Source organism: Tympanuchus pallidicinctus, unplaced genomic scaffold (genome assembly GCF_026119805.1).
Source record: "Tympanuchus pallidicinctus isolate F22 unplaced genomic scaffold, pur_lepc_1.0 scaffold16, whole genome shotgun sequence".
NCBI lineage: Eukaryota > Metazoa > Chordata > Aves > Galliformes > Phasianidae > Tympanuchus > Tympanuchus pallidicinctus.
Window position 1 is genome coordinate 924,949 of NW_026294679.1, and position 22,376 is coordinate 947,324.

The following is a 22,376-nucleotide window of genomic DNA, read 5'->3' on the forward strand; positions in this document are numbered from 1 at the left end:
TCTGTGAGCCCACCCTGAGCTGGCAATTCATTGAGAACCTTTTTGGAGACTGTGTGTTGTTTTGTCTGATAGAAAACACGCTTTGCAAATGAGCTCCTGAGCACCTTAGGGGGGGTGCTTTTCTTGCATGTTTGCAATTTTCAGTTCAGGCATGGATGGCTGTGAACTTCGCAATGAGAATGACACTTGAGATCTGTGTAAAGGTCAGTTTTTTAATTGTGCCTTATAGATAAAAGAAACATCTACATCGATACAGTCTAATAGCATTGATTTCAGCACGGAGTTTTCAATTATTATTCAGAATTCTCTGTTATCTTGCTGCAGTCCCACAGCCTTAGCAGGTAGTGCAGTGCTCCATGAGGTAACCTTTACCTCATGCTGGTGTCAAAAGTGAGTTGTGATGTGCACTCCCTGCCTTTCCACAGTGAGCTGTCTGGGTAAGGAAGGTATTTGTTGCTTTAGTGCAGACTATGATGCGCTGAGGATGCCTTCAGTTCTGATATGGTACATCAGCTGTTTGCAGATCTGCTGGTGCACAAACAAGCCAAGATCTCATCCACGCAGGAAGCTGCACTACAGGACAGTGGAAGGAAAGGTTGTGATTATCCCATTACAAAAAGAGAAGGATGTCTTTACATTGGGATCATTGCTCATGTTTTAGAGTGACCTTGTAAAGCGTGGTTCTTCACAGGGGGTTCAATGCTAAATAATAATGCTTCTGCTCAGTTGTGAACACCTTGGGTTTATCTAGGAGGTATCATTCACCTGTTTCCAACACTTCTACGTGATCAACTGAAGCCAAAACACGTCTGCTTCTTGCAGGTATACCTGTAAGCTGTTAGTAGTGCTCAGAGCAGAAACAGGTACTCTCTGCTTTCTCAGTAGAGAGCCTTTCAGCGTGTGAAAGGTTATGGTATAAGCTCAGACAGTGTCTCCATGAACATATCAGGATAATGGTGGGCACATCTCCATCGACAATTCACAGCCCAGAACTTCCTCTGGGGTGTTGGAGTGTGGTACAATGGTCTGCTTGTCCCTGGCTTGGGATGGAGGTGCCTGGAGTTGTGCCTGGGGCTGCTATGGTTTGGGCAGCACATACATCACCACCCAGTTGTTGTTTGTTTGTTTTAATTTCAGAAATATTGGGCTGCTCTGAGCATCCCAACACTTGCGAGTAATCTTTGGACTACCAATTGACCTCAGAAAAGAATGCTTTAATTATACACATGCTTCTCTTAAATCAATAATGAATTGCAGTTCTGCGGGGCAGTTTGGTGGGACTATTCCCATAAATAATGCTGTCAAGGAATACCTGGCTGGTGGTGAAGTATGGCAGAGCAATGAAGTTCAGGGCAAGAAGAGTCTTAGACTGAAACTGTGAACTTGGAATTCTGTACACTTTGCACAGAAACTAGAAAATGTGCATATATGCAATTTCAGATTCAGACAATATATGTAACTTATGCATATATTACATATATGCACTGGAACAGGTTGCCCAAGGAGGCTGTGGATGCCCCATCCCTGCAGGCATTCAAGGCCAGGCTGGATGTGGCTCTGGGCAGCCTGGGCTGCTGGTTGGTGACCTGCACACAGCAGGGGGTTGGAACTGGATGATCATTGTAGTCCTTTTCAATGCAGGCCATTCTGTGATTCTGTATAAACATATATCATAGATGCATATAAAATATTATTACTCTACAGTTGCATTGACTATAATCATGTAGCTTGCATGCATTCTAATAAATTCATCATAGGAAAAGATCAGGCAGGTGCCAAGTGCTGCAAAATGACCTGGACGAAGAATGCAGAGGGTTTAGGAGTGCTTTGCATAAATAGGAGGATTATGCTCTTCGTGGAGCAAGCTGTGTTCAAGTTAAAATCGCAAATGTGTGACAAGCATTCAGATAGTAAATTTTGTACCTCCAGTGATTCTGTGATAGAAATGCATGTCTACATCTGTATAATGTGCAAAAATAGATAAAGTAGGTTTTTATGAAAACAGTTTTCTTGGGAACTGTTTTAACAGTTTAAAACTTTCTCTTGCATAGTCCCTGCACTCCTAACGTGGGTGGAAGGCTCCATCTCCCCCCGGAAGCCCAGGACTGAGCCCATATCCCTTCCAGGACCTGGCTTCAGCACCTGCTCAGTGCTGGGCAGCCTGGCACGCTTTCTGATTTGTTTCTTTGAAGAGTGATATGCTGATTCAAATTGCACAGGAGAAAGCAACAACACATCTCTGTATTGTGATGGGGCTATCAACACTGCCTGGCTGTACGAGGACGTGTTCAAATGGGTTTCCTTTCTCAGCACATGGGATACAGGAGGGCAGCAAAGCATCATCTCTAGGCATGGCTGTGGTGAACCACTCGTTCATCCTTCTTGTATCTGCAGGTCAGCTGGTGTGTGTGTGTGTGTTCTTCAGTAAACTAAGTGCCAACTTCATCACGTCTCCCTGTTATCACAGTGCTGTATTCCATGCGTCCAAATTCCATACATTGGTATTTATACTGAACTATCAGTGGAATCACTGACCCTGGAGGCGTTCAAGGAATGTTTGGATGTTGTGTTGAGAGATGTTGTTTAGTGAGAGCTATTGGTGATAGGTAGGTGGTTGGACTGGATGATCTTGTAGGTCTTTTCCAACCTTGGTGTTTCTGTGATCGCATCCTGCTCAGAGAGCACCCCTCTGCTGCTGCACAAATAGGAAAAACTTCTGCTTCACCAAAGCTCATAATGCCTTTGAGGCATTGGATTCCTCTGGTAGCATTTCCCAATCAAAGTACTAAAATGAGAGTTTTATATCCAGCCAGTACTCTTCTCAAGCTGATAAAGGCAAATGAGGGATCATTTATATGATTTAGGTTATGAGAGGAGTATAGGAAGAGAAATGCTTTCCTTATATTATTTCCCACCTGTATAAATATGCAGCTGCTGTTTCTAATAAATCTTACTTTAAAAAACTGGCACTGTTATGAAAGATGAGGGATAGATTCCCAGGGCTTTATCTTCCTGCTGCTCCAGCCCATGGTAGCTCAGGTGGGATTTCCCTCCTCCAACCCTTGAATCAGCAGGCAGAAACTGTGGGTTCTGGCTGAAATGGGAAGGATGCTCCGAAGTGAGATGTAGCTGCAGCAGCCTGAAGGCAGAAGGAGGGCTGTGCTGTGATTGGTGTTGCTGGGGGTAGGGGGGTGGAAAGCCAAATTCAACAGCAGAGGAGAAATTAGGGGCTTGAAAATACCAGCAAACCGAAATGAAAAGGATGCGAATTATCAACTCTGATACCTCACTCTCTTTATTTTTGTTTGGATATATAAGTAATATTTTGTGGTAGACACAAATCTTGAAATTTTCCACTTTCTATTTTTGTGGGAGATCGGGTTAACTTATCCTTTATCCTGCAAGTTTCCATCCTGAATCCTCTGTCCTAAAATTTCCTCCTAATTCCTAGCTATTTTGTATATTTAGGTTTGAGAAGGAGTGAGAACTGAGGATTTCTGTCCTTCAAGGAGATGGCGTGAATTAGTGGTAGGAAGGGGTGGCACAGGGGCAGTGATGAGGGTGGGGAGATGCTGCACTGTGTTGGGCAGCAGCTCACTGCTCTGGCAGCAAATCTTGGTTCCATTCCTGGCAGGAAAACACCTGCACATGGTGATGGAAGCAGGCTGCTAGGCTGTTGTTACAGTGCTGATGGGGGAGCCTGAATTATGCAAGGCTTGACTGAAACATCATGTAGCTGAGAGTAAGGTCATGCTAGCTCTACTACTGTCTCTAAACCTTTGTTCTTGAAAGAATCATCAAGGCTGGAAAATACCTCCAACATCATCCAGTCCAACCATCCACGTACCGCCAATATTCTCCCCTAAGCCACATCCTGTAGTACCACATTAAACTCTTCCCATAGATGGGGACTCCACTGCTCCCACGGCAGCCCATTCCAGCCCCTGATTGCTCTTTCACTGAATACAATTGGGATGAGGTGTGGAAATACTAAATTTGTACATCGTGTACATTCCTGGTTTTTATTGATGCAGGAGTTGGTATTCCAGGTTGTTATAACCACGTGGATCAGGTCAGTTTTTCCTTACAATAAAAAAAGTGGCTTAAACAGTAGCTGTATTTTTTTTGTTTTTAATTTCTGAGACTATTTCTCCTTCCAAATGCAGTGATGTTATCTCCATTGGTGACCTTATACCTGAAAGAGATGCCATTGGGTTTAAAGTGGCTGCTCCACTCCAACCTGGAAACACAGTAAGCTCATCCTAATTCCTATGTCATCTTATTTCTACATAGGACTCTGCCATTCTTGTCTGCTTGACATGAGCTACCAGCGCTGGTGATTATTCATTTGTGCTGACTGTTAGTGATAGTAATAAAATGTTGACAATGCCTTAGGGTAAAGCTTTCAAAAACGCTTTTTAATAAACTGTGGAAACTGTTGTTTCAGCAATTGGAAAATAATTAAGAAGCAATTACAGAAGCAAACAGAAATCCTGAGCGTACAGCCAGGCCATTAAAATATGTTCTCTAAGAAATTACCACAGCCACACTGGAAAGAAAAGCTACATTTAAATAAAGTTATGGCTATAATGAACTGAAAAGGAAGAAAAAACGAAGCAATTCACGCTGGAAAGAGTAAGTACTTGTCTGCCCCCCGTCCCCTGGCTCACTGTCAACTTATGGTAGTTTTTCTTTCCTTAATTTTCTTATACAGAGTAATAGTTGCACATTCTGGAGTCTTTTTTTTTCTTACTTTGTTTCTCAGCAAGCATTGTGCTGCAAACATGAGTGCAGGTGGAACAGGAGGGAGAACAGCTTCATGCCTCCTTTCTCCAGCAAGCAGGTAACGGTGCAGTGAAGAACTCTGATATCTGCTTTTGTGGTGGGAATGCTTCCTGTTCCAGGGATGGCAGCATGAGACCCATTGCTCACCAACGCGTACGGCATATCGCCATATCGATCAAATGCTGCTGCACTGAAAGTCAGGCTCTGTCCACCTGCCAATACAGAGGGATGCTTCTGATTATAAATTCTCTATGTGGAGTGGTGGCTAGCTCATTGAGAAAGCAAAAATCAATGACGTTACCACTCATAAACCACATTCCTTGTGCCTGCTTCTCAGCACAGCCCTAATTGTCATACTATGTCTGTCAACTTGGCTTGCATCATAGCAATGTCCAAAATGATTCAAGGAGATTCAAAGGAAGAAATAGGTGCAAAAGGCCCCCACCAAAACAGTACCCAGTGCCAAAAACTCATCTCTTACAGAAGGCGAGAGAGGGGTGAAGGTCATGGCTGAAACTGCTCCTTTTTCACTGCAGGATGTGAGTTCTCCAACTCCCTGAAAGAAGCATGTAGTGAGGTGGGGGTCAGCCTCTGCCCTGGCAATGAGATGAGTGGGTCAGGATGGTATCACAGCAATGGCTGCTCCAGAGAGCAGCCAGGTGCTGGCACAGCTGCCCTGGGGTGGGCAGTCCCCATCCATGGAGGTGTTCAGAGCTGCAGGGATGTGGCACTGAGGGACGTGGGCACAGTGGGGTGGGTCGTCTCTCAGGAGCCTTTTCCCACCTGAATTCTAATAACAAGATAGACAAGAATTCTAATAATGAGATAAATGAGTCATCCTGAGTGTGAACCTGCTGTTTAGTCATTGAAATCTGGTGAGTGGGTATTTTGGTTGCTTTACTTGTTTAGAGTTAATTTATTTAAACCTGCATGGGGTTGGATCGAGGGGAAAAGAATCAAGCTGATGAGAGACTTTGTTTCTCAGTAAGATAACTGACAACTGTCTATCTGCTGTTTACAATACAGAATGGGCATCTTGTGATTTTCTTGTAATGACCTGAGTTGAATGGCACAGCCATTTGTGTTATGGGACTTGAAGAGGGGATGATGGCACAGCGCAGCCAGCCTTCACAGCCCTGCATGGCTCCACTGAGACACAGATAAAAGCTTGCCCCCCCTTTCTGCCACGTCTCCCATTCAATGAGGTGCAGGCAATGAGCAAATTTGTCAAACGCCCATTGTGCTGACTCAGCTCTCCAGCTATCTGTTGGGCATTACATTTCACCCTGGTGCAGAGCCTTTTGAGTTTCCCTTGGTGAATAAATTACAAATGCTAATTTCTGCTCAGTTGAAGAGAAGATTAAGGCAGCGTAACAGACAGGCATGCCAAAATATTTATTGAATAAGTTGCAAAAGCGAAACAAAAAGGCTGTGTATTTCAAACTGAGTGCTGAGCAGGGCTCCAAGCTGAATTTAACATCAGCTCCTTTATTCACCCAGAATCCGATTTAGTGCGAGTATATTATATCCAACATCTGTATCCTGAAATCCACTGCTGAATAAGCTTCTAAAATTCTATTTTCTGCAGTTTTGGTGTATACTTGCACATATGTTTCTTAGTAAATCACAATAATAACCCTAATTCCATGAGGAGGACCTAAAGCAAATGCAGCCCTTGGGCTGCTACCCACCCATCCACAACTGCTCTATGAGGTTAGCACTTGTTTTCCTCTCCATTTCCATTCAGCCTGTTGTAAATGAATGGGAAGAACAATCTGAAAAAACTGTTACAGAAGTATTTAGAATGTAGCAGCTGCATTAATACCTATTCTTGGGGTCACAGTTGGAAAAATATGCAGTTCTTTCAGCTCTCACAGACATGGTGGGATTGCTGTTAGCAGCCGCAGAGAATTCTGTCACTCAGCTTCATACAATTTGGGCTCCTCATGCAGTCCTCCCTTTTTTCATAGGCACACAGGAAAGGTAGATTTTGTTCTGTTTCTGAAAAGCAGCTTCTATAGCATCCTTGTAGGCATTAGAGACTTTGGTTTGCTGCATAAAATAATGAGTTACACTGTGCCTGCATTAAACAACACAGATATATGTCAGCATTTCCATGTCATCCTTCTGTCACAGTGAATGAATGACAGTACAGCATATGGGCTCATTAGGTAACATCCAACAGGTTAATACCCATGGATGTGTTGGATTTCTTTTATGCTTGTTTAAGTGTTTTTTAGATATTCCAGCAACTGAAACCAGGGGGAAGAAAATTTCACAAAAGCCAAAGTAACTCAAGAGAGCATTTGCAAAAATGAAGTGCTGAATTTAACCATTTCAGTGCAAGTTGAGTCTCAAAGCAGCAAGCAGCAGAAACAGCCTCGTGCAGTTCTCTTTCTCACTGTGATCTGCTCCTAGAAGTTAAGCTGAATAATAAATACACTTCAGAAAATAAAGATCTGTTTGAAGAGAGAGAGCTTCTGGGATCATGGGAATAAAAGACTGAGGGTAACAGCTAAAACCCAGACAGTAACAGTGAGGTGATATACAAATGAGAGTTCAGTAGCCACAGGCCTCTGGATCCCAAGAATTGAGAGTCACAATAAGAACATAAGATACATTCACTTCATTGTACGAGGCAGACATCCCATTCAAAAATGGATGAAGTTGATGCACTGATGATGCACTGCTAGTTAAAGAACACATGCATTCAATGTTCTCCCTGCATCCTCTATTTTATTTATACCAACCCCTTGCCATGACAGTGATGCTCACAACCTCCTTTCCAGAAGTCTCCCCAGGCTTCAGGATCTTGCTCCAGTGACATCCAGTGCCAATGTTTCTCCACTTAAACCAGAAGAATATGTCCTGGCATCCTTGTGAATATCTTCTGCTGTGCCCTGTTCAGTGGATAAACCAGAGGCAGTTACTGACATGTAAAGTTCTCAGTGGTCAGAGCCAACAAAGCTTTGTAGATGGATTTGAGTCTGTGAGTCTGGCTTTGTAAACTTGGGTTGTGTGTACAGGGGAGATGTTTCTTCAGTGCCTTGCAACCACGGTTTGCTAAAACCATCATGAAGCCTGAATTGCCCCATGCCATGCTTGCTCTCCACCCTTGGAAGTGGTCTTGAATTCATCTGATAGAAGGATGTGCTCATCACTTACAAAATAATCATGCACAGCTACCTCTGTGCTTTATGGTGAGGGTGACAGTGCTGGAACACGCTGCCCAGAGAGGTGGTGGAATCTCTTTATATGGAGATCACAGAATCACAGAATTGTAGGGGCTGGAAGGGACCTCCAGAGATCATCGAGTCCAACCCCCTGCCAAAGCAGGTTCCCAACAGCAGGTCGCACAGGTCTGCATCCAGGCAGGTCTTGAACATCTCCAGAGGAGACTCCACCACCTCCCTGGGCAGCCTGTTCCAGTGCTCCGTCACCTCACTGTAAAGAAGTTCTTGTGCACATTTGTGTGGAACTTCCTATGCTGCAGTTTCCAGCCGTTTCCCCTTGTCCTGTCTCCACCTACTGCTGAAAACAGTCCGGCCTCGCCATTCTGCCCCCCACACCTCAGATATTTATAGACTTGGGTCAGGTCCCCTCTCAGCCTTCTTTTCTCAAGGCTGAACAGACCCAGTTCACTCAGTCTTTCCTCATAGCAGAGATGCTCCAGGCCCCTCACCATCTTGGTGGCCCTCCGCTGGACTCTTTCCAAGAGATCCTTGTCTTTTTTGTACTGGGGAGCCCAGAACTGGATGCAGTGCTCCAGATGAGGCCTCACCACGGCAGAGCAGAGGGGAAGGATCACCTCCCTCGACCTGCTGGCCACGCTCTTTTTAATGCACCCCAGGATGCCATTGGCCCTCTTGGCCACAAGGGCACACTGCTGGCTCATGGCAACCTGTCATCCACCAGGACACCCAGGTCCCTCTCCCCAGAGCTCCCCTCCAGCAGCTCATCCCCACCCTGTACTGGTGCATGCAATTATTCCTCCCCAGATGCAAGACTCTACACTTGCTTTTGTTAAACCTCATCTGGTTTTTTTCTGCCCAGCTCTCCAGCCTATCCAGGTCTTGCTGAATGGCAGCACAGCCTTCAGGCGTGTCAGCCAATCCTCCCAACTTCGTACCATCAGCAAACTTGCTGAGGGTGGCCACTATCCCCTCATCAAGGTCATTGATGAAGATGTTGAACAAGACCGGACCCAGCACCAACCCCTGCATCTCTGCTCAGACACAAATAGTTCATTTCTGGGTGGCCCACTGTACTAGTAAGCTCCTGATACACAGCCCAGCTATCTGTACAGATATTCAGCATACTGTCACCAGGTTCCTCATTATAAACATCCACACAGCTCGTAGCTCTGCCCATTGGCTATTCTGACCACCTCCTTCTTCAAACCAGATTATTTCAGGGGAGAGATGGTACACCACTGCTCTCCACTTGCTTGAGTTACCCTTGCTGGACCCATCCATATATGAGGCATCTTCAGAGATCTCCTGTAAGCCTGGTCCTTGCACCTTCAGTGGGTTTATAGGCCACCCTTTCTTTTGTAGGTAGATAGTCAATCAATCTGCTGCCTTTCCTCATGCCTTCAGTAAGTCTGCTGTCAGCATGAGATCATCAATATAGTGGTAGTGTTTGATGTTTTTAGGATTATTTTATTCTGCTAGGTCACGTGCCATTGAGTTAGGACAATATGTAGGCAAGTGCATACTCTTGTGGCAGGATCCTAAAGGTCCACTGCCTGCCTCCCCACATAAGTGCAAATTGATCTTGTAACTCTCCATGGATGAGAGTATTGAAGAACGCATTTGCCAAGTCTAGGACACATTGTTAGGTTTCTAGCCCCCTACTCAATGTATCCACAAAGGAGGCAATATTGGGTACAGCTGCATGAATGGGCAGTGTGATCTTATTCAGTTCTATGCAATCCACTGTCCTCCTCCACATGCTGTCTCACTTTGGTACTGGCCACATGGGGGAATTAGAGGGGCTATGTGCAAGTCTTTTCCAGTTCCTGAACCATTCTAAATATTTCCTCTTGCCCCCCTGGGAATCTACAGTGTTTAGTATTAGTAATCCAGCACAGACTGGGCAAGTGAATAGGCTCATGTTTCACATGGCCTCTTAATATTGCCTGCACCACCTGCATACTAATACATCTCTCTCTCAGTCTGAACTCTCCTATGGTCATCTGGAGAGTCAGACTCCATAATATGTCTGTGCCCATTATACACTCCAGGACTGGGGCAATAGACACCTTACACTCCCAGGGTGGGAGACATACAACCCTCAGAATTAACCATGTACAACATCACCATAGGTTACAAGGATGGTCTGTCCCCCAAACCCACCAGTCACCACCTTACCTCCCTGGAATTTGGTTGGATCACAATAAATAACTGACATTTCTTTGCCTGCATCAACCACTACCATAACTCACTGTATATTCTCTTGGGACCAAAAAATAATCAGTTCTAACACAAGGGCCCCCAGACAGGACTGGAGGCCCTATGTACAGGGGGCTGGCGTCCCCTGCCAAGCAAATAGCTGAGAATTGCCAATTCCTTTTCCTCTGGTGACTCTGGCACAGTGGCCTGGGTCACTTAAGGAAGCTTCTTACTCTTACTAGGAACTAGGAAGTTTCCCAGGTTCCACGTTCTTGTTTGTTTGTTTTTCTCAGTAAGTCTCACCCCTGCTTTTTGGGGGATATTTTGAAACTTCCACTTTGAGGTCCCACAGCATGATTTTTTTTAAGGTAATCCATGTAAGTAAGTATCTGTCTGGCTCATCAAGTGCAATGCTGTAATACTATAATGCGACAGAAAGTACAGTAATGGAGAGCAGCACAATCCTAGGCTGCAGCAAATGAGAACAAGCCCAAATACACCAGCCAGAGATGCTGAAACAAAGAAAGAAAGAACAACTGCTTACCTTTAGAAGGCCTCCAGAAAGCAGAGATCTCAAACAAGGTACCATCACCTCTACTGCCAGCCCTTAAATGAGGTCTGGGAAGGGAAGGATCATGGCTCCACCCTTCTGATCACTCAGCTGCATTGCATTGCATTGCATTGCATTGCATGCACCTGAGATCCCCTGGGCTGGTCCTGCCTTCCCACCAGGTGCTCAATCACTGCTTTGTGCCATGACTTAGCATTGCCACTACAGGCCCCCATATGGAACATTCCTTTTACTTCCCAGTTAAAAGTACTTGTTTAGGATTTTTGCTTTTCCTGGTGACAAAGTGAGTGAAGCTCAATAGCCACATTTACAGAGTGCTCAAATCCCTACCCACAGACTACTTTTGTCATGAAAAGCAAAGTTGTCATGGTGACAGAGCAGCCTGATACCTCACTACAGGGAAGTGCCAGCAGGAGGTGGGAGCAGAGGGGCACATGGGGTCAATGGGTGCAGTCCTGCAGTCACACGACCTTTCACAGCATTATCAGTCCATCTCTCGGATAACTGAGGTAACAGGATGTGCATAAGAAAAGCAGAAACTTCTTTCATTCATTGCTGATGGGAGAAAAGGAGTCATTTGTGGAGTTATTTCAACTGAGGGATATGTGACCAGCATCGAGACGAGAGCCATGACATTCTTCTGACAAGTAATATCGACAGTAATTGGTTTCATCCCTCTTTCAGTGTTTCTGTCGTTAATGAGATTTGTGATCTAATTTTTCATATCTCTGTCAGATCTGTTGAGAATAATTTTTCTAACAAACATTTATGGACATAATATGTGCGCATTCATCGAATACGTCCCTTACAATCCAGCCTTCTCCAGGAAGTATTTCTATTCTGACAGATGAGTTTAATAAAAAACTCTCCGAGCTGAGCTTTCTGAAACATAAGAATTCAATAATAATAAAAACTTAACCTGCCTCAAATCAGAGCCCTCCTTCTAAATAGACAGCGAGCATCCCCACTTTTAGCTCTCATAAACCCACTCCATGTGTGGTGGTGGTACACTCATCGTTCCCATTTTACAAAGGAGGTGAAGGGGCAAAGTGGATTGCAAGGTTTGCCTGACAGCTCTCTCTTAAGATTTATGTACAGCTCCTTGCAGAGCGAGCAGGAGATTGCTCCTGAGCCCAGCATCAGTCCTGCTGGAGCAGCCAGACACAGACTGGTTCCTGGTGCTGTCTGATGGAGAGTGGCCGTTGGGTGGAAGGAGCTGCTCTTTTGGGCCCAGTGTAACTTTCAATCTGGGAAGAAAAGGAATGGCATATTTGATGTTTCAGATGTTCCTCAAGCAGTGCGACCCGCACAGAAGTAAGGTATAAAGAACACACTACAGTTCCTCCCTAACTACAGTTAGGGAGACATAGGGGCAGAATCACAGCTCCCCAGTAGAGCTCAAGAAGCCCTTTCTTAACACTACCACTGTGCAACGGAAGGTATTTGATCCGAAGTATGAAGAATGGTTTAATCAGACAGAGTAACCAAACTGGTGCAGCTGAAGCACTTTCATTCCATCAGAGTCCATTAACAACATAGGCTTTAAATGGAGCTTAAAATAGTTTATGTAAAGAATATAGAAAGAATTAAGAGAGTGACAATCCACCGCCTTTTAGCTCGTGTGCTTCTGCAGCAGAAGGTACAGCAGTGGGAATGGGGGCATTGCTGTGGACTGAGCCCACCACAGGACCTGGCCACCCCAAAGCATACTTTCAAGAACAAATTTCAAGCGTATACTTTATAAACCTACAAACTATCTCTGTGAGCTGTGCATGCTTTACATCCCTTCAATCCCATTGCCTAGTATTAGTGAAAGTGACAAGACGTTAACTGTAAATTAATCGAATTTTTTATGGATGATTAAAATACAGAAACTGTGCAACAGATGTCTCCTTTAAGGTGTAATAACAGAAAAGTGAAAGGGAAATGAATAAACTGTCAGTTTTAGAGATTTTGTATATAGTGCAAATAGACTTCTTCCTTTTAGACATCTCACCAGGAGGAAAGCATTTGTTGCAGTGAGCATGTACTGCTGTCCGAGTGTGACACACAGCATGCAATGACATGGGCAAACTCCTGTCCCAGGCAGGAGCACAGCCTATGGGCTTCCAGGGGGCAGGAGCAGGTGCTGAGTATGGTGAAGTCAGACAACATCCTCCGTCCTTAAAACAGAGGCTGTGGATGCCCCATCCCTGCAGGCATCCAAGGCCAGGCTGGATGTGGCTCTGGGCAGCCTGGTCTGGTGGCTGGCAACCCTGCACACAGCAGGGGGTTGGAACTGGATGAGCATTGTGGTCCTTTGCAACCCAGGCCATTCTGCGATTCTATGAAAATACCTTCCTCTGGTGACATGCCATGATTAGCCTGAGCAGCAGAGGAGTAGTGCGTTTTGCTGTCTTGGTGCTATGCTGTGGGAGAAATAAAGTTGGAAGCAGTGTGGAGCAGCACTGCTCTGATCCTTTGCAGACTCTGGATGAGCAGAACAGGACCTGTGAGGACATTTCTTTTTGTACCCCCACCACACTCAGCTTGCTGTTCTAGAGCTGTCACATCTCACAAGTTGCAGACCTTAATGCTAGGAGAGAGCCCATAGGCACTGCATCCCAGGTGCAGGATCTAGCTCTGCACGTGGCCTTGCTCTGTTGCATCAATGTTTGCAGAGAGCCATCTAGTCTGGTGACCCAGCAGTGATTTGGGCTCCTGAAGCAAAATCTGTCAAAGGAGGGAAGATTGAGGTTGGATGTCAGGGGGAAGCTCTTTCCTATGAGAGTGGTGAGGTGCTGGAACAGCTGCCCAGAGAGGCTGTGATGCCCCATCCATCCCTGGAGGTGTTCAAGGCCAGGTTGGATGGGGCCCTGGGCAGCCTGGGCTGCTATGAAATGTGGAGGCTGGTGGCCCTGCATGCGGCAGGGGGTTGGAACTTCATGATCCTTGAGGTCCCTTCCAACCCAGGCCATTCTATGATTCTATGATCAGTGTAAAGCACAGGAACAGAAGTTATGTGCCACAAAGTGTTCCATACACAACAGTAAAATTTACAGTGATTCTCAGAAAATGTGCTCTGAAGAAGAAACAGTCCTCCAAAAGCCACTAGAAGTTGATGGTATTTCATGTTTTTTTCACAAATTATCAAGTTTGATAATAATAATAGATAGAAAAGTAGGCTTAGAGGTGAAGAAGCTTGAGCTGAAGCTGAAATCACAGAGAACCAAGTGCTGAAGCACCTCCCAAACCCCACTGTTACTCCCCAGGATGGGATGTGATGTAACTGCACAGAGCACTCCTGTGCCCTGCAGCACTGAACCGTGGGTTGTGAGCAATTTACAGCAAATCATTTGTGGGATTTTTTCAGCATATTTCTCAGGTCCGTGCGCCGCAGTGTCGTTACTGATAGTTGGCAGCGCTGCTGGCAGCGTACAATGTGCATGTTCCCGATAAGAGTGCCCAGCTCTTTGTTGCTCTGACCATAAAAAGGCCGATTTATGAGTCACAAGAAAGCGTTTATATTTTGCCTCCCGAATTCGCTGCTAAGAATCTCAAAGCTTTGCTTTGCTGGTGGCAATAAAGAGGAATTAGGTAGATGCAACGAGCAGCAGGAGATAAACACCGTAGGCAGAAAATTACAGCGTGAGTTATGCTAGTTACACCCATTTTTCACCAGTTTTCACAGCAACAATGATAAGAAATTGATGTCCAAATAGTGTAACACCTTCTTTTACTTACATTAAGATGAAGGGGAGTTGCTTCAGCTCTGCATTGAGATACTTTGTGGGATGTGATGCAGTCGGTGAATCATAGAATCATGGACTGGCTTGGGTTGGAAGGAACCTCAAGGATCATCAAGGTGAAAAAAGCCCTTCCAGTTGGGAGGACACATTCAGGCTGATGGTCAAAAGTGACATCTGTGAAGACAGAAGCGCTCCTTAGCTGAGCTGTGCACACAAATCAGGACTGTTAAGACTTACAGGCTCCTCTCCCATGAGTCCAGAACCCAGAGGCCACGGTCAGGACCCTGTGGCAGCACCCGGGCAGCTGTGGGACCCATGGGAACACTGAAGATTTGCCATTTGCTGAGCAGTTTTCAAATTCCTCTTTGTCTTCAATTGGTAAATGGTCTCCAAAAATCTGTTTCTCAGTTTTTCTTGCTTGTCATTTGAAATCTTATTTAGTTTGACAACGGAAATGAAGCAAAGATATGCAGAAGAGGACCTCAGGTGTGATGGGAAGCACTGAGCACTGCCCAGACCTCTACACTACTACTGAGCAGGTCATTGGAATTACCATACAGAGCTCAGGGGTGGTGACCCTGCCTGAGCTTTCTGAGAATCTCTGCACGGAGAGGCTGGGAAGGGCCAAAAGAGCAGAAACAGAATGAAATCTTAATGACCTGAGGGCAAAGCCCTGCAATGGGCAGGGGCTGAAATTAGTCAGCATGCTGGAGGGAGGGTGCTCATGGAGGAGAGAAGGTCAGGGAGGGGGAAAGCAGGATGGGACGGTGACCCAGGGCAGAGATCAGAAGGGTGCTATAATCAGGAGTTCTGTATCCAGGCCCTTGTTTGCCTTCTGCTCCTCCAGAAGCACGCAGTGCTTTATCAGGTGTTGAACAAGACGTCAGTTTGTGGCATGGAACGAGATGCTGAGTTGTGCCCTCACTGCCCAGAGATGGCAGCTCCTAACGAGGCAGCCGTCATTAGAAGGGAGCCAGAACACTGCAGGAGCTCACCCTGACATGGGCACTGTGCTGGCCCTGAGCAGATGGCAGAAACGTCATCTGGTGATGTGTTGCCCAGGACCAGATCCAACACGTAGCATGACAGGATGTGGGCAAAGGCAGTTCTGGTGTCAGAGGCAGTAAAAGGAGCATTGTAAAGGCCATAAATTTCTCTGTGGGTTTTTATGCACAGATTGAGTCAAATAAAGTTAAGGAAAGTCAATTGGCTCTTATGAGAACAATAATGAGCCTGAGATAGAAATGACTGTCCTGCATATGGGCACTATAGGCAAAACCTCACCCAGCAACCTGACCCTGCATTGGTCACATTGCCAGCAGGACGCTGGTCCCAGAAGCCAGCCAGCTCCTGGTGACCTCACAGCTCTTTTTGTTGGTTTTTATAGCAGCATTTAAAGAATTTTCAAAGCAAACTTCAGCAGCATATAATAGGAACCGAGGTGTAAAAGCCTGCTGTGTAAGCATTACATCTGATGGCTGGGTGGTTTGGTGCCATCAGGAGTGACTCCATCTTCAACTCCAAGGGGCCATGCAAATTTCTTGGTGTGGCTTCAGCTGCTATCAGTAATTTTCCCTGCCCCACTGCTTTGTGTACCAGAGCAGGACCACAAACACCCACAGTGTTTGCAGCAAGGCAATATCCTTCATGTACATGGCAGCACCATCGTATTTCAGTTACAATTTCTGTTCCAAGCCTTTAAACACCAGGACATTCAGCTTGTCTTTCTTTGCAAGCCGCTGCCTACTCAGCAGATACTTTTATTAACTCTCCACAGTGATGCCCATGTCTTTGTCATGAGTAAAGCTAATTTAGAGCTCACCAGTGAGTTACACTTCACATTACTCCTTTTAATGTGCACCGCTTTGCATGTCAGCAGAGCACTCCATCTGCTGCACTGCTGCCATTCCTCCCACCCCTATGGGAAGTTTCCTTCAGCCTTCCCCTCACTCCAACCACCCGAGTAGCACACCATGGGCACGCTGTGATTCGTTAAGCATGAAGAATTCATTAAGCATCACAGATCTGGGCTCGCACCCTAGCAGGCTCTGCTGAGCTGCCAGGCTGCTGCTTGCTCTGTGTCAGCTTTGTACACACAGATAAAGCACCACACCTGCTGCCCAGAGCTATTCAGTTCCTCACCATCCTCCTGGTACTTGTGAGTTGTCTCACTTCAAGGCTAGAACAGAACACATGGATTTCCTCAGTGTTTCCTCTCATGGATTACAAATGGAAAGAAAGGGAGCTGTTCCCATCCAAAGTCTGATTGCTGAAAAAAGTTGTTCCAATTCCCCCTCTCATTTGCCTTGCACAGACCCAATCAGAACCCAACAGGAGCTGCACTGAGCCATGCGCTGGGTGTGCTGCAGCCCTGGGGTGGTCCTGGGCATCATTCTGATGGTGCCCACATCTGGAGGCTGGCAGGGCCCAGGGCATCAGGCAGCTGCGTTTTCTGGGGGGAAAGAGAGTTTCAAGAAAGTGTTTCCCCAGAGAAGACAGAAGCAAAGCTCAGCAGCCTGTCTGGGATGAAGTTTTATCTCATGTTTTAGGAGCTGAAAACAAAAGTTAGAATGGCTGGCTGCACACACACCTCTTTGCATGGCAGATCCTTTCATGCACTGCTTTAGATCAGAAGCTTCAAGTGCATCCTGCAGGTATAGTTTATGTGTTTGGTTACTCAGAGATTAGAAATAATGGGATTCCTACAATTACAAAACTAAAAGACATATGCTATGTTGATGAAAGCTCTGTCCATACTACTGCAACTCCTGATAACTAAATATGCCCTTCCATCAAGCTGGGAAAGACACAAAGCCCAGATTTACAGGCAGCAGAGGGAATCTAAAATTAGACTCCCACTACAAGCAGCGTTAGTTAGGGAGAGCAGAATTTATTCTGTCCACTTGTAAAGTCCCTAATATTCCCAGGGAGAGATTTCCTCCTGCAATAAGTTAAGAAGATGTATCAGGTTTTGAACCTTCCAGGCTATTTGGGGCAAGGTGCTCTTCCAGGGAACAGCACACATTTCAACATGAGAAATTTGGCCATCACTGGAGTTTTTCACATTGTGCAAATGCAGGTGACCTCCACATGCAATTCTGAATCTCAGCCAAGCATCACCACCATTTCCCTTCAAATCACAGAATAATAGAACCCGTTTTCAGTTCCTTAAGGCATTAACTTGCTTTGTGTAACTGGTTGATTAGAATCATAGGCTCCTAGAATGACTGGTGTTGAAAGTGGTCTCAAACATCCCCCAGTTGCACCCCCTGCCATGGGCTGGCTGACCCCAGCAGGTCACTTTGCCCAGGGCCCCATCCAACCCGGCCACTCAGACAAGCAGTTCTAATGGGATAAAAATGTGTGCTGTCCCAGTGCTACCTCAAAAACAGCTATATAACCAAAGCCATCTGATTTTATGGAGTTTTCTATTCTAAGCTAATACTCTGGCAGGCTGAGGCTTTACTTCTTATAAATGAGGTAAACAGGAAATCTGAAGAGAGGAGAGAAATGTGGCCACTGCAAATCGGGCTTTTAATTAATGCATTTTTTACCTGAGCTTCATCTACTTTTCCCCACTATTTCCTCCTCTACAAGCACAGCCCAGTGTGACAGGAAATTAATTAGGCTTGGAACTCTCATCAGCTAAACAAAGGAATCATTAATTTTGGTACTTAAGGAACCGAAATCCCAACTTGCAGCTAACTAACACAGGGGAGGTTGAGGTTGGATATTAAGAGGAAGTTTTTTCCCCAGAGGGTGGTGAGGCACTGGCACGGGTTGCCCAAAGAGGCTGTGGATGCCCCATCCCTGCAGGCATTCAAGGCCAGGCTGGATGTGGCTCTGGGCAGCCTGGGCTGCTGGTTGGTGACCTGCACACAGCAGGGCTTGGAACTGGATGAGCACTGTGCTCCTTTTCAATCCAGGCCATTCCATGGTTCTACAACTCTATGATTAACCCACTCTGCACGGAGATTTGGAGTGAACCCCCTTAGGATACCAGGCTGCAGTGGGTGGCCTGTGTTCTGATCTCCTGCACTTCTGGGACTCTGCTCTGCAGGCAATGTGTGCTTAGCCCTGCATGGTGCTGCCCAGCTCCCACCAGAGGGACTTCATTCCCTGCCACTCAGAAGTTTGTGTCTGGAACATGAGGGCAAGGCTGAGCATCTGCTTTTGGCTGATGCCACGGATCTTTCTGTCTCACTTTAAGGACACTTCCAACCCAACCATTTTGTGATTCTATGTTTCTAGCCAATGCCATAACCTTAAAAAACACAGTACGAGTGCTCAGAACTCACACTCAATATTTATCTTTTCAAAGCAAACACTATTTCTCACATGACTGTATATACAAGAACGGAATGCAAAATACATATGTGAATCTAATGCTGATGCTCCTTTTTTCAAAAGTACTCATCCCTCCTACTAGGGCATTGCCTGCCCTGTTGGACAAGTCTCCCCTTTGCTCAGTGCCAAGCCCCCCCAGTGCTCCCCTTTCTCCCTGGGCTAAGCAGACTGGTGCTCATAAGCGAGGTTCCTGGGCAGCACATACCTCTGTTGACTTCAATAAATGTCATAGGAAGTACTGGAAGCTGACCTGGGGATGGCTCCTTCTGCCTGTAGGGAGAGAATGAATAAATGAGAAACAGCCATAGCTTGCTTCCAAGGGTAAATAGTCAAAGTGTGAGATACAAATTGCTTGTGCATTATTGCTGTTCCCTCAGTTGCCTTGTGGTGCTCAGGTATTTTACCTCATTAGGGGTCCTTCAGGGAAGGGAGGGCTCAGCTGAGCTGGAGGGCAGATGGGACCAACTTCCAAACCAGGTCCAACAGCACTTAAAGGGTCTGTTAATGAACCAGGGTGAGCTCATCTGTGCAGTTCTAGGTGCGAGTGGATGCCAGAGCTTGCCTCACTGTGCCTTTTAAACACTCAGGTTTTTAGCGTGCCCTCAATACTTTCAGATATACATGACCCTTGAATCTGCAGACTGCAAAGTATTTGCCCACTGGAGGAATCTTTTCCCAATAAAAAGCATCTTGTGAGTCTTTGATGGCTGAGTCCGAGAAGATGAAAACTTGTAGCTCATCACAGCCACTGCTAAAAACCATGTTCAGTAATTAAGTAGCTAATTGCCTCTGATAAAGGAGAAGAAAAAAATCTAATTCTTTTCATTTCTACCACCAACATTTTCCAGAAATATTTCTCCATAAAGAATAAAAAAAGTAAGTTTAAAAAATGCATTACACACAGGACTTGCTCTCTATTAGCTCAGACTTCACAGCAAACAGACTGAATTCTTCAGGGATTAAACATCAGCTTAACTATAAATCCAGCATGACGACAACAGGCTCCTTGGCCAGAGGTACAAAAGAGGCTTTGCTCTATGCAATAAATCTCATGTCCTCCTCTTCTACTCAGGCTAAAAGAGGAGGAAAGGCTCAAGTGAGGCTGCACTGAGCTCACCAAAGTGGAAAAGCTTTGGTTCTTGCTTCAAGAGGAACGATGTACAAAAGAAAGAACCTTGCAGAGCTTTTCCATGCTCAGCTCAATAATACATATTTAGAAAATATTGATACGTGCACAGAGAATAAATTATTTATCCGCTCCCCTCCTGCTGTTATTTCAGTTATTCTGCAAAGGTTTCTATCAATACATCAATTCTGGCGAAAGTATCTTTTAATTCTGTTTATTTCATTTGGATTTTAATCCAATTCTCATCTACCATTTCTATATGAAAACATTAAATAACAGTGACCACATTTTGGAAGCGTATGCAAAACTGCTCATGCAGAAATCCTAAATTTCATGCCCTTCCAATGACTGGAGAGAAGAATTACAGCCACTCCATGCCATGCTGCACCCACACAGGTGGAAGTGGCACACAGAATGGAGGAAAACTGCATTCTTTCAAGGTATGTTGAGAACAGAGGAATGAAAAATAACCAGCTATCGAACTGACATTGAACGACTCATACCACCTTATTTTCTCAGCTGGATTATTTAATCCCTCCTTAAACATGACACCTCAAGCTGTAGCTGGCCCAACATCTTTCAATGTTAGATTTGTATTTCTCCACCTTGAAACTCTCCCCACATTACGCTGTGGCTTTCAGGACGGTTCTGCCCCAGCAAAACCACACAGCCCAGGACGGAAATTCTCCATCCCTCCCATCAATCCCCTTTGCCATCCTCTGGCTGTTACTCCTAACAAATGTATTTTGATATTAATGCACAGTCATATAGAACAGATTAAATTTTAAAGTCAACAAAAGTGCAGAAGTTTGACCTGTGTTACATTGGTGTTTTTATTTCTAGAATGGATTTCTTTTAGCCTTCAAATGCAAATTGAGTTCCATAGAGAGGCTTCTGATGGGATTTTCGTTACCTGGCACAGTAAATTGGTTAAATTTGATGCTATAAATGTTCAAATCCAGTAAAAAAATGGATGTGCTCCTCATGGTTTCAATACCATGTGCACCACAGGGGGGACCTCATGAGACCCTTCATCCACTCCCAGCCATGGCAAGGCACATTGTGATGTAGAAAGTAAAGGCATGGGGTATCTGATGCTGGAAAATGAGAAACCTGTTTGCTGCAAGAGCAAAAAACGATTTGGGCTGGCAGCAAAATGCCAAGGCAGGGATGTGCTTGACATAGCACTTAAGGCTGAGCACAGGCTGCACGGGGCAGACGCTAAATGCCAACGATAGCTGTTGATAGATAAAGAAATCCATTACCAAAGGGAGAGGAGGTGAGCCTTGAAAGTACAAATCAATCATCATGTGTTTCAACTCCTTCATCTTTTCTCCAACAGCAGGAAATGAATGACTTGTTTGAAGTAGACAATGGCAGCGTAATTTCTTTCGCTATATATAGTGGCATCATGAATATGCATCTTTGGAGATTAAAGAAAGCCTTTTTCAGACTATGACATGCAGAGCTCCGAATTTGATTATTTAAATCACAGTAAATTATCAGTGCAATTATCACACAGACAAAACAAGTAGATTATTATTCCATGTAGTTCTCTTTGAAATGAATAGGGGAGAAACAAAAGAAAAGGGAAAAGCATCCTAACCTTCAAAACGAGCTTCAATCCATCTCTTCTTCTTTTTCTGCATTCATCTCTTTCCTGCAAGGCGATGAGTCTTTTGTCTCCCGGTACCCCATCCTTTATCTTCTTTCATAAACTTCTCCAGGGTTGGGTCAGGTTGGCTATCAGTTTTCTTGCATTTATGAACTAAAGGTGCTCATTTACAGTAACAGAAACCAGCTTTCCATGCCCAGGTGCTTGCTGTTGGCACCCATGTCCCTCTGCACAGCAGACATCCGCTGCTGATGGCCACAGTGATGGCTGCAGAAGCCACATTCCTAATGTAGCCACCATGGAACTGCAGCTGCTCGCTGGGACTGTCAGTGTGCCAGGAAAATGCACAGCGGTGCGAGGTTACTGCTGAGGTGAGTCCACAAGGACAGTGCACAATAACTGCATCCTTCACAGTGCTGGTCCATGAAGACCCCCAGGTGGTTCTGCACCCCACTCTTCTTCCCCTTCATCTTCATAGGAGGTGCTGGCCTCGCCTTGTGCCAGGGAGGGTCAGGTTGGACATCAGAGCAATGTCTGCTCCATTGAGCAGCCAGGCACTGGCACAGCTGCCCAGGGGTGGGCAGTCCCCGTCCATGGAGAAGCAAACAGCCATGCTGCCCGTGGTACCAGTAGGACAGAAATGCTGCTACTGCCCAGGAGAAAGGGAAGGAGGTGCTGAGGCTGTGGATCCCAGAGGGGAAGAGCTCAGAAGGGTGAATACAACAGCCACTAATAGCTCAACATATATATATTATTGAGCCTGTTCCTTTTTATGTACACTGATATTGTGACTAATGGTCACACCGCTGCT

General features: G+C 45.5%; 1 long non-coding RNA gene across 1 annotated transcript; it reads right to left on the reverse strand.

Annotated features, from left to right (window-relative positions):
* Positions 1–4,098: 4,098 nt before the first annotated feature.
* On the reverse strand, positions 4,099–22,215 carry LOC128077607 (uncharacterized). Its single transcript, XR_008205088.1, has 4 exons — positions 21,557–22,215; positions 19,030–19,094; positions 14,473–14,651; positions 4,099–7,685 (listed from the first exon to the last, which is right to left on the reverse strand). It is a non-coding gene; the product is annotated as an uncharacterized LOC128077607 (long non-coding RNA).
* Positions 22,216–22,376: the final 161 nt, after the last annotated feature.